This window comes from Eumetopias jubatus, unplaced genomic scaffold (genome assembly GCF_037043125.1).
Source record: "Eumetopias jubatus isolate StellerSeaLion01/CBP00866 unplaced genomic scaffold, mEumJub1_p1.0 scaffold_7, whole genome shotgun sequence".
NCBI classification, from domain to species: domain Eukaryota; kingdom Metazoa; phylum Chordata; class Mammalia; order Carnivora; family Otariidae; genus Eumetopias; species Eumetopias jubatus.
The window spans coordinates 3,669,231-3,681,371 of NW_028274813.1; positions in this window are offsets into that span (position 1 = coordinate 3,669,231).

A 12,141-nucleotide genomic window follows, 5' to 3' on the forward strand; every position below is an offset into this window, starting at 1 on the left:
AAAGGCGAGGGCTCCGGGTCCTGGTCCTCCTCTCAACGCCCCCCACCCCCGCCCCCCCGCCCAGGGTTCTGCAGCTGCCTGCTGCCCTAGCCAACTCTCCCCTCCCTGCCAGGCAGGGCAGTGCTGGGCCAGAAACTGAATAGGCTCTGGTGGATATTTATTCAATTTCATTTAATTCCATAAGATCTGGGGCGCCTGGGGGGCTCAGTTGGTTGAGTGTCTGCCTTCGGCTTCGGTCATGACCCCACAGTCCTGGGATTGAGCCCCGCATTAGGCTCTCTGCTCTCTCTCCCTCTCTCTCTCTCAAATAAACAAAATCTGTTTAAAAAGTTCCATAAGATATTTCATTCCAGGACTGCGGGATGGGCAGAGGCTGAATCTCCTTCCCTCTTGCTGAGGGAAGCCTATTGCTGGCCTAAAGCAACCACACGTCCATCCAAAAAAGCTGCTCAGGTTATGCATACAAGTGTTTACTTGGAAGAAAAAGAACCTCTTAGAATGTAAACATTTTACAGAGACAACCCAAAATTTCCAGCAGAGTGCCCTGGGTCGGGTGAGGTGCAAAGCACAGGACACAGCATCCTGTTAGGTTAGGACTTTGTTTGATTCAGTGAAATGGTCACTTTCACCATGGGGGTAGGGGAACACGTCTACGTTTTTATTGACAAGACAAAGCCCTTCTTCAGTCTCAAAGGGATAAGACATAAAATAAAATGGTTTATCAGAAAATGTTATAATTTTCTTTATTACGATCTCCTGGCACTGCCCGTCAAACCTTTACGTTTTTTTTTTAAAGATTTTATTTATTTGACAGAGAGAGAGAGAGAGAGAGAGAGAGAGAGTGCACAAGCAGGGGGAACAAGAGAGGGAGAAGCAGGCTCCCCGCTGAGCAGGGAGCCCGGCATGAGGCTGGATCCCAGGACCCCGGGATAATGACCCAAGCCGAAGGCAGATGCTTAACCAACCGAGTCACTCCCTCTTTTTAAGTTTGTTATCAGTTGGTGTTTCTCTATATTGAACACTCTAGTGTTTATTTTTTAAGATTTAATTTTTAAGTAAACTCTACACTCAATGTGAGGCTTGAACTCATGAAACTGAGATCAAGAGTCGCATGCTTTACTGACTGAGCCAGTCAGGCGTCCCTAGTATTTATTTTCTAAGTTGAGCGAGTAGAGGACCCCGCAGGTAAGACATCGAACCTCCTGCACTTCCATTCCTCACCTACAGTGAAGACAAAAAAAAAAAAAAAAAAAAAGCCAGACCCCGTGCTTAGAAGCACGCTGCCCAGCCTGGTATAGACAGCCGTGCACAGCCTGGGGCTGTCAGTGTTTTTTTGTTTTGTTTTGTTTTGTTTTTGTTTGCTTTTTAAAGTAGGCCCCTTGCCCAACGTGGGGCTTGAACTCACAACCGTAGGATCAAGAGTCACATGCTCTAGCGACTGAGCCACCAGGTGCCCCTATCAATGAGTCTTGTATTAAAAATGGGCGGCTGGGGTCAAATAAGTTCAGGAATCACTGGGTTAGACAAAGCTTAACCAGTTTCTTCATGACGGGGCTTTTCAGAGCCTCTTAAACGTCCTTCGAATCTTTGGAGGAAGGGGAAGGTGCGACATTTCCCAAGTTACTTGGCTATGGGGCTCTTTTAGGGGGGAACATCAAAGCTCGGCTCCTGGGGGGCTAGAGATCTATGGTGATACTTGGAGAACACTACCCTAGAACACAGAGCCGTGTGTTTAATAAACATGGCCATTACTGCGGGGGGGGGGGTGTTGTTTTTGTTTTTTTCTTAAGAAGGCGACTAGCTCCTCCTCTTGCTCATCCTCATTTTGACCAGGAGTATTCTGCATCCATACACCAGCCTCAACTCCTGGCCTGTCAAAGGACACATCTCTGTTACGAAGATGGTTTTGGAGGAGTTCGGGCTGCTTTGCTGGCCCTGCAGTGAGGGGTGAGCAAGGCCTGGCTCTGATAGGATCCTGGCACTGCCACCACCGGCTCGTGACCTTGGGTGAGTCCCTTAACCTCTCTGTGCTAAGTTCCCCTTCTTTAAATGAGGCTAATGAGCATACCGGCCCTGGGGCTGTGTGAGGAGCAAATGAGATCAAGTGGTAAAGCTACCAGCACAGTGAGTGATCAATCACAGGCAGCCCTACTAATGGTATTATTATTAATAACAGTAATGGTGACGGTGCTGATCCCAGGTCTGTGGAGGAAACTTACTAGAACATAAGAGCTCCAAGGGGCAGTTTCATTTTGTTTTGAAATAGACAGCTTTCCTTTGTTGAAGAGCAAAGAGCAGAAATCTTGTTTAGTATACATGCTGCCAAAGGGAGTACCAGAAATCTTGTTTAAATTGCATCTTAAGGGGCGCCTGGGTGGCTCGGCAGGTTAAGCATCTGCCTTTGGCTCGGGTCATGGTCCCAGGCTCCTGGGATGGAGTCCTACATCGGGCCCTCTGCTCAGCGGGGAGCCTGCTTCTCCCTCTCCCTCTGCCTGCAGCTCTGCCTGCTTGTGCTCTGTCAAATAAATAAATAAATCTTCAAAAAAAATTGCATCTTAATTTCTTTGCTTAAAAAAAAAAAGTGTGGTGAAAAATACATAAAACGCCCCGTGATTTTAGCCATGTTGAAGTGTGCAATTAGGGGCATTAAGGATATTTGTAAATCTGCAGCCACCACCACCGCCCATGTCCAGGATGTGTTCATCATCCCAAAGAGAAATTTGCTACCCATTAAACCGTAACTCCCCGCCACCCCCAACCCGAGGGGCGGTTCTGACAAAGGACACTCTGGAGGGTGAAGCTCCCCCCTCAGTGTCCTGCCTCATGCAAGGACCCTGCGCCCCACTCAGCTGTCACCTGTCGAGCAGAACTCCAAAACGCAGCCCCAAGCGGCAGCCCCATCCCCTGCGTTTACTCAGACTTAAAGCCAAGGCAAAGGTAAGCAGTTATGTGCTGCTTTAACCTCCTCTCTCAAAATGGCGCCTTCCGAAAAAAGTGAGGTGGACAACTACACGTGATGGGATCCTGGCCCAGGAAAATTAAGGAAAAAGTAAGAAAATCTGAACTATGGACTCTACTTAATAATAATGTATCAAGGGGCGTCTGGGTGGCTCAGTCAGTTGATTCTGACTCTTGATTTCAGCTCAAGTCGTGTTCTCAGGGTCATGAGATCGAGCCCCGGGTCGGGCTCTGTGCTCAGTGGGGAGTCCGCTTGGGGTTCTCTAAATAAATAAATCTTTAAAAAAAAACGTATCGGGGCGCCTGGGTGGCTCAGTCGTTAAGCCTCTGCCTTCCGCTCAGGTCATGTTCCCAGGGTCCTGGGGTCGAGTCCCGCATCAGGCTCCCTGCTCCGTGGGAGGCCTGCTTCTCCCTCTCCCACTCCCCCTGCTTGTGTTCCTGCTCTTGCTATCTCTGTCAAATAAATAAAATCCTAAAAATAAATAAATAAATAAAAATGTATCAAGGGGCACCTGGTGGTCAGTTGGTTAAGCGCTGCCTTCAGCTCAGGTTGTGATCCCAGCATCCTGGGATTGAGCCCCACGTTGGGCTCTTTGCTTGGCAAGGAGCCTACTTCTCCCTCTCTCATTGCCCCTGCCCTGCTTGTGCTCTCTCTCCCTCTCTCTAATGAATAAATAATCTTTAAAAAAAACTTAAAACTTAAAAAAATAAAAATAAAAAATGTATCAATATTGTTTCCCCAATTGTAGCAAATGTACCAGACCAATGTGTTACTAGTAAGGCAAACTGTGTGTGTGTGTCTGTGTGAGAGGGGGCATAAGAGCACCCTGTACTCTCAATTTTTCTGTAAATCTAACATTGTTTCAAAAAAAAAAAAAAGTCTATTAAAACAGAGAAAGTGACGGAGTGCCTGGATGGCTCAGTCAGTTAAGTGTCTTGGCTCAGGTCATGATCTGAAGCCCGCTTCTCCCTCTCCCACTCCCCCTACCTGTGTTCCCTCTCTCTGTGTCTCTGTCAAATAAATAAAATCTTAAAGAACAAAAACAGAGAAAGTGAGGCAAAGGATGTTGTGATGACCGCCCTGCCAGTGAGCCCCGCTTCTTGAGGACCAGATGTCCTAATGGGGCTGGCGGGCGACTCTGGGACTGGGGAAAGGCGGTGAGGTGGCCATGCTCAGTCTGTCCAGCTGCAGGCCCCTCCCTGTGCTGTGAAAATCGCATCTCCAGGCCTGTGGCTCCAGCACCCTAATCATGCTCCCAGACCACAAGCCTTTTGAGACCTGGAGTGCCAGACTTTCCAGATACGGGGGTTGATGCTGGAAAGAGAGTCCTATTTCAGGGCTGGGGACATGAGTGACAGGTGGGGCCCTCAGGACAGGGCCTGAGTCCCTTCTGGAGGGTCAGCATAGGCCTCCTGCAACCTCTGGCCTGAACCGTCACCAGGGAGCCTCTGAGAGCACAGGTCTGGGCACTGTTAGAGCGCACTACATAGAGATTTCACTCTCACTGGCCACCCTACGTGGCAGCCTCAGAACTCAAGAGACCTGGGCCATACACCATATGGAGGAAGATGGGACCACTGCACAGCCTCGAGTGGGGATCAGGGATGGGAGACTCAAGGGGAAGAGAGCTGCTGCCCCGTCCTGGGCAAAGACAGAGATGCCAGTGTGGTTGGGAACAGAGCGCATACTGCCCTCTGACCTCTGGGCGGGACCGGGAGGGGGGGGCGCTAGTAGCCAGCTTGGTAAGGACAGCAAAGCAGCTCCTGCCGGGGGTGGGGGCTGTCTTAAAACCCCACAATAGCCGTATTTCACTAGGTTACAATTCCAAGTCCTTTTCGTAGCCACCTGTTACCTCTTTGACCATCACCTACCCTCAAACCCCCACTCACTCCGCTGAGGAGCCCACCCACCTCAGGTCCCTTGCACGTGCTGTGCCCTCTGCCAGGATGCTCTTCCCTGACTTCTTTCCAAGTCCCCTTCTCAGTAAGGCCTTCCCTGCCCCTTATACACATGTTCTCACCTCCTAGATGCTTCGACGGTTTTGTTTTTTCCCCCCCAGTAGATCGCATCACTTCTAACACAGTATGAATGTTATCTTGTTTATGGGTCTCTCTCCTGCACTAGAAGGTAAGTTCTGGAAGGGCAAGGATTTCTACTTTTTTTTTTTTTTAAGATTTTATTTATCTATTTGACAGAGAGAGACACAGTGAAAGAGGGAACACAAGCAGAGGGAGTGGGGGAGGGAGAAGCATGCTCCCCGCCGAGCAGGGAGCCTGACGCGGGGCTCGATCCCAGGACCCTGGGATCATGACCTGAACTGAAGGCAGACGCTTAACGACTGAGCCACCCAGGTGCCCTCTACCTCTTTTGCTTCTCTACCTCTTTTGCTTAATGCTAGATCCCTAGCACCTAGAGAAGTGCCTGGGAGCAGCAGATGTTTTGATAGGTACTTGCTGAATTGAATGAATTAAGCTGCAGGTGATTCTCTTGGGGCCTTGCGTATTCTCCCCGCCCCCCCCCCCCCCTTCGACTTCGGGCTTCTAGGCTCCTCACTCCCACTGCTTCTCCTCTTTTCCCGGCTCTGCCCGAGCCCCTCCTGTCCCTCGTATACTGGGCTCAAGACACCAGGCAGTTCTGCCCCAATCAGGAAGGGAGCCTGGGAAGCAGCTGGCTCCAACCTCCAGGGTCACCAGTACCTTGAGCAAAAAGCAGTGGGTAAAGGGAGTGTCGTAAGGGTTTGGGTGACTCCAAATGGCATGGAGGGGGGTGCTCCTCTTGGCTCACCCACCCTCGCTTCTCAGGGTGCAAGAGCTACCTGGCTGACGGTCGGCAGGTTGGTTAGGCTGATGCCTGGGTTCAACCCTGGCTCCCCCACTTCCAGGCTGGGACGCCTCAGTAAAGTCTCTCCCCGTCTATGGGCCTCAGGAGCACTACTGCCCACTCACTGCTGCCGTAAAGACTTAGTAACGTTAAGGGGCGCCTGGGTGGCTCAGTGGGTTAAGCGTCTGCCTTCGGCTCAGGTCATGATCGCAGGGTCCTGGGCTCGAGCCCCGCATCGGGCTCCTGGGACGTGACCCGATTTAACCAACCTGGAACTACCTGGTCAGCGTTTAGTGAAGTAGTCTGCCGCACAGATCCCTGTCTTTCCCCAGAGGAGGGGGACGTCGCCTGGAACAATCCACTCTTTGCTAGGAACTTCCTTTTTTTGGCCCACTTCAGTCGACAGAAGCCTTCCATTTCCTACAGCCCCCTCAGAGCTCCTTCCTACTTGCTGGATGGGAGGCTGCCCGGTTCAGGAATTGTTGAATAAAGCGCATCCCGTTTTCAAACGCACTCAGACGTGTCTTGACAGTACGACAAGGCAAGCCGAGCGGTCCGCCACACCGCCCTGGGCTGAAGCGGGCCACGGCCACGGCTCCGCTCTGCTCCACACCCTGACGCGCGGTCAGCCTTCTGAGACCGGCGGCTCCGGCCTCCCGGCCCTCGCCCTGCTTCACACGGCGGCGCGCGTCCACGCCGCCCCACGCAGGCCCAGTAGACGGGCTCTTCATTTAGCAAGTGGCCGACCGGCCTACCTAGGCCCGGTGCAGTGGCCGGCTCCGGCGGGAGGCGCCCTAGCTCCGCCGTCCCCAATTCCGGGGCCGGGGCCGCGGCTCCAGCCCCGCTCCCGCCGCGGACCAGCCAAGAACGCCGCCGCCGCGCTCAGGTGCCCGAGAGGCGGCGCGATCACGTGCCCCAGAAGCCCGCCCGGGTCACGTGATCTCAGGGCCCAATCCCTGCGGCCGGAACGGGGAGGCCTTGGGATTGGCCCATCCCAGCCAGGGGGCGGGGAAGCCTTGCGGCCGCTCCCCGCCCACATGTTACCCGCGTGAATCTCGCTCGCTCGCGAGATCTGGCGTCGGGCTGCGGCCTGCAACGCCCCCGGCTCCGCGGGCGGTAGCGGGGTGTAGCGTTGTAGGGTGGCCCTCGCGTGCCGCTTGCGTCACTTTTCTGAGGCGGCGTTGAGATTAGACCACTTCTCGCCCCGGAACCTTTGCTCGCCTCCGCACTCTGTCCCGTTTCTGGAGAATGGGACAAATGTCTTAACGTGGACCCAGGGGCCGCCCGCCGCTCTCCCTTCCCTGCCTCCGACACCTTGTCTCCGCGGCCCACCGTGAAGCCCGGGCTCCTTGCTCACGTCCGTCGTGGCCGGGCTTGCGCTCCGAGCACGCATGCGATTTTTATCGTTCCAGCTGGACTAGGGACACTTAAGCCACGGTCCTTGCTGGGGCTCCTGGGCGCTAGGGCCTCGGGCTGTGAGCCCCTGCAGACTACGTGCAGGATAGGCCGTGTTGGTGCTCCGGTCGCTTGGGGGTGGGGTGGCTTGCGTCGGACTGCGATGCCGAGAACCCTCGGAGGAATGGCTCCGCACGGCACCAACTGCGTCTGCCGCAGATACTGGAAGGTGCTTGAGATCGGAGAGGACATCCCGACCCTATTTCTCCCGATAACCCTCTGCAAACACCCCAATCTAGTCCCCCAGGAATGCTTGCTATCACCTGCACACAATTTTGACGGCACTCCTCGCCGCTCGGGTCACGTTCTTTCCTCTGCCGGAACGTTTGTTCTTTCATTTGTCCGTCAAACACTGAGCCGATGACCTGGCTGGGGCAGGTGTGGAACACAGCACCAGACGCGGGAGACACAGGGGGGAATGAGACAGGCCCAGGCACCGTTATTATGGAGCTCATGGTCTGTTCGGGGAGGCGGTGGAGTTGGAGATGAGGGAGGTGCTGTGAGCGCCTGACTGAGCGAGCACCAGAAAGATCTGAGACTGAGGGATGAAATAGCTAATAATCGAGTCAGGGTGAGAGCAGGGAATAGGGTCAGAAGGCTCATCATGGGTAAGATTCGGCTTGTCATTGGAGGAGAGTTGAGAAGGTAGCAAAACCAGCGTTTTGATCCTTGGAGGCTTGTTAAGCAGAGTGCAAACTGATCAGGTTGATGGGGTTTTAGAACATGGGTGAGGTTCGGTGGGGTGGAGTCCGGAGCCGACGACCAAGAAAGAATTCTTGAGATGACTTTGGTGCAAAATGGTGGTTTATTAAAGCAGGGGGACAGGGCCCATGGGCAGAAAGGCGCTGCCCCGGGGTCTTGAGGAGTGGCTGATTATATACTTGGGGATTGGGGGAGGTACGGAAAAGGGAGGTTTCAAAAGGATTTTTGTATGTTAAAGACTCACAGAGGATACCAGAGCCCTTGCCATTGTCAAGTGAAGGTTGCCCTTCCTTCTAGTAAGGCCTTAACAGTAAGATAGTTGGGAGCTTCCTAGAGGAACATTACACTTGGCCCGCTTCAGGTATCTGTCAATGGGCTGTAGATTATAAGGACATTTATTGTTATCTACATTTCCCTTCTGGAAGCTAGACAATTGATTGAAATGCTTTGTTCTTGTAAATTGCTAAGGCTTTTGTAAACTGAGGGAGACTCCTATCTTGCAGGATTGTGATCTCTGTAAGTTAACTATTTGTTTTTTTTCCTTTAGGGCAGCCAGGAGAGCCTGAGGAATGTCACAGAGATCCCAAGGCCGGGGGGGGGGGGGGGGGGGGGCGGAGGGGGTTGTGGGGTGTCAGCTTCTGCCTGTCCTCAGCTAGCCTCCTGCCCCCTCATCAAGGTGAGTGTTTTTGGAAGATCCCTCTGACTGCAGCCAGAGCCAGATGGCTGTTCATGTGAGGCATGTGAGGGCAGGAGGGAGTTGGGCAGGCAGGAAAGGAAACAGCAAAAGCTGGAGTAGAAATCTGAACCCTTTGGGGAAACTTTCTGGGCCTCAGTTTGTCCATTTGTAATGTGTGGGAGTTGTACTCCATCTCTAAGTTGTACTCCACCTCTGACTCAAATTCAGCACTCCAGGTAGATGAGAATTTATACGTGATTAGAGCGGGGAGAGAGAGATAATGTGAAGGAAGGGAGATGGGAGAGAGTGAGACAGAGAGAGCAAAGGGGACATGGCAGAGCAGGGTTTCAAGGGCAGAGCAGGACCCAGAGGCCTGCCCAGGTCAGAGAGCCATCCCTAGATGCAGACCCTCAGTTGTACTGCTGTGTGACCTTGGGCAGTTCACCCAGCTCCCTAGGCCTCAGGTTCTGCCTAATTCGGGGACACCAGTAGTACTAAAGCTAGGTGACACTGTCTTTGGGCCTTAGGGGGTCCCACAGGATGCTGTAACTCTGAAAAAAATATGCATTGACTTCTATACATATAAAATAATTTCTGGAAAGATACACAAGTTGGTGACATGGTTTGCCTCATGGGAGTTGAAATGGGTGGCTGGCTGGTGTTGTGGGGCGAGGGCGCAGAGCTTTGGAAGCGAACTTTCTTTAACTGTTGTTCTTTTTTGAACAATATGGCAAGTCAGAGAGAGATGTCAGAACTTCATGTCTCTGCACTGGTCATAACTGGGTACACACCAGACTTGAAGGCAGAGGGAGGATTAGGAAGGGCATGCTCTGCATTCCAGGACACCTAAGTTCTAACTGCCACCAACACACACTGGGTTTTAGTTGCTTTGCCATAAATCTGGGGACCAGTGAGGGCTTTATAGAGGGCAAAGCAAGATCTTAGGACCCCACTGGCCTGCATTTGGATTCTGATTCTATCTTTGACTAGTGAGTTTGGGTGAATCACATAATCTCTCAGAACCTCAGTGTTCTCATCTGAAAAATGAGGATTGATTAACAACACCAGCTGTGTGCAAAGGGACAGCCCAGCGTGTTGTCAGTGCTCCCGAAGTGCTGTTTCCATGTTTCCCCTCTCTCAGCTCTGAAGAGCCCATGACTGGCAGGCTGGAGGAATGTAACCAACTAGTTAGTGTTTGTTCTTCTCATCCCACAGAGTTTAATTTCATTAAAAGTCCTTTAGAATATGTGATGCTGGGAGCGCATGTCAAGGAGCACAGAGCTTCAGTTTACAGAACAATCAGAGAAGGGATTATGTAAAAATAGCTGAGCAGGTGGAGGCTCAAAGCAGGCATTCCATATGCTGGGAGAGTGGCGGTGAGATCGCTGGTGGCGGGTCTCCTGTCCCTGGTGGTGAGAAGGGCGATTACAAGCCAGCATCACAGCCTAGTAGTAGTCTGGACCTGGCTGTTTATGGATGCTGCACTGAGGCATTAGACACGATTTTTTAAAAAGGTAATGTATGTTTGTAAAATCAGTGCAAATATTCCAGAAGACTCCAGAAAGACAGAAGTCCTTGGAATACTCATCTGGTTTCTTCACATACTAGCGTTATATATATATATAGTCTAGGATATTTGGTATATATTACATTTTAAGATATTATGGGTATATATGTGTATGCACATAATCTGATTCTATGCACACTGTTTTGGAACTTTCTTGTTTCATCCAAACATATATCTTGGATAATTGTTACGTGAGAACATTTCATGCTCAAATTATTCTCGATTTGAACACCGAGAGCCCCTACAAACTGGCTCCTGTGCACGTTTAACATTCTTCTTTAACAAATTCCTTCCTTGAGCACATCCTAGTTCTGGCAGGGCATTTGCAGGATAGTTGTATCATGTGTGGAATTACGGTCTTGTTTTTGTTCTTGTTTGGAGATTAAGTATGGATTAAGGAGAAGCATGTGGGTGCCGTGTGGACATGGGGTGGACTTGTGATGGTTAATTTTCTGTGTGAACTTGGCTGGGCCATGGTGCCCAGATGTATGGTCAAAACTTCTTCTGGATGTTTCAGTGAGGGTGTTTTTAGACGAGATTAACATTTAAATTGGTGGACTTTGAGTTAAGCAGATTGCCTTCCGCGATGTGGGTGGGCCTCATCCAATCAGTTGAAGGCCTAAACAGACCAAAGTCTGACCTTTCCCCCAAAAAGAGGGAATTCTGCCAGCAGATGGCCTTCAGACTTAAACTGCAGCACTGGCTCTTCCCTGGATCTCTAGCATGCCAACCTACCCTGCAGATTTTGGATTTGCCGCCCTGCATAATCACATGAGCCAATTCCTTAAAATCTGTCCATCCATCCATCCCTCCCTCCCTCCCTCCCTCCATCCATCCTATTGGTTCTGTATCTCTGGAAAACCTTGATTAATACAGCACTGTTCTTTTCTTAAGGGGAGGTTGTTCAAAAACTTTTTTTCAGTAACTGCTGGTTTAGACTTTCTATCTTGTCTGGGGTCAGTTTGGGTTATATTTTCCTTGAAAATTATCCATTTCAAATGGGTTTCAAATTTATTTACAACTGTTGTGCAAAGTAGTCTCATGATTTTTAAAAATGTCTTCTGTATTAATGGTTTTTTTCTTTTGTCATTATTTATTTTGTATATTTAGGGGTTGACCCATGCCATAAAAAAAAAAAAAAACAAAAAAAAACTGGCTAGGGCGCCTGGGTGGCTCAGTTGGTTAAGCGACTGCCTTCGGCTCAGGTCATGATCCCGGAGTCCCGGGATCGAGTCCCACATCAGGCTCCCTGCTCAGCAAAGGAGCCTGCTTCTCCCTCTGACCCTACCCCCTCTCATGTACTCTCTCTCTCTCATTCTCGCTCTCTCAAATAAATGAATAAATCTTAAAAAAAAAAACTGGCTAGTGATTCGTTTATTTGTTGATTTTTTTTTTAAGTAATTTATCAGTTTTAGTTTTTTCTGGTTTCAAACTTATTTCACTAAATTTCTACCTTTTTTCTTTCTTAATTCCTAGTTTTTGTTTTTTAAAAATTCTTTTCAAAATTAATTTCTTTTTTTAACAGACTTTATTTATTTGAGATAGAGAGAGGGAACACAAGCAGGGGGAGGGGCAGAGGGAAAAGCAGGCTCCCCGCTGAGCAGGGAGCCCAATGTGGGGCTCAATCCCAGGACACCAGGATCATGACCTGAGCTGAAGGCAGATGCTTAACTGACTGAGCCACCCAGGTGTCCCTCAAAATTAATTTCTTTTTCTGAATGAATTCTTGCTTTTGGAATGATCAGAATATTTTAGTTGTACACTCTACTTTCTTTTCAGACCAACCTTTGGTGTGCCATTAGGTCACTGGACACAATATTAGTTTTTATTATTAAAAAAAAATTTTTTTTTTTTTTTTACTTATTTGACAGAGAGAGACACAGTGAGAGAAGGAACACAAGCAGGGGGAGTGGGAGAGGGAGAAGCAGGCTGAAGGCAGGTTTATTGGGACATAGTTTAAAT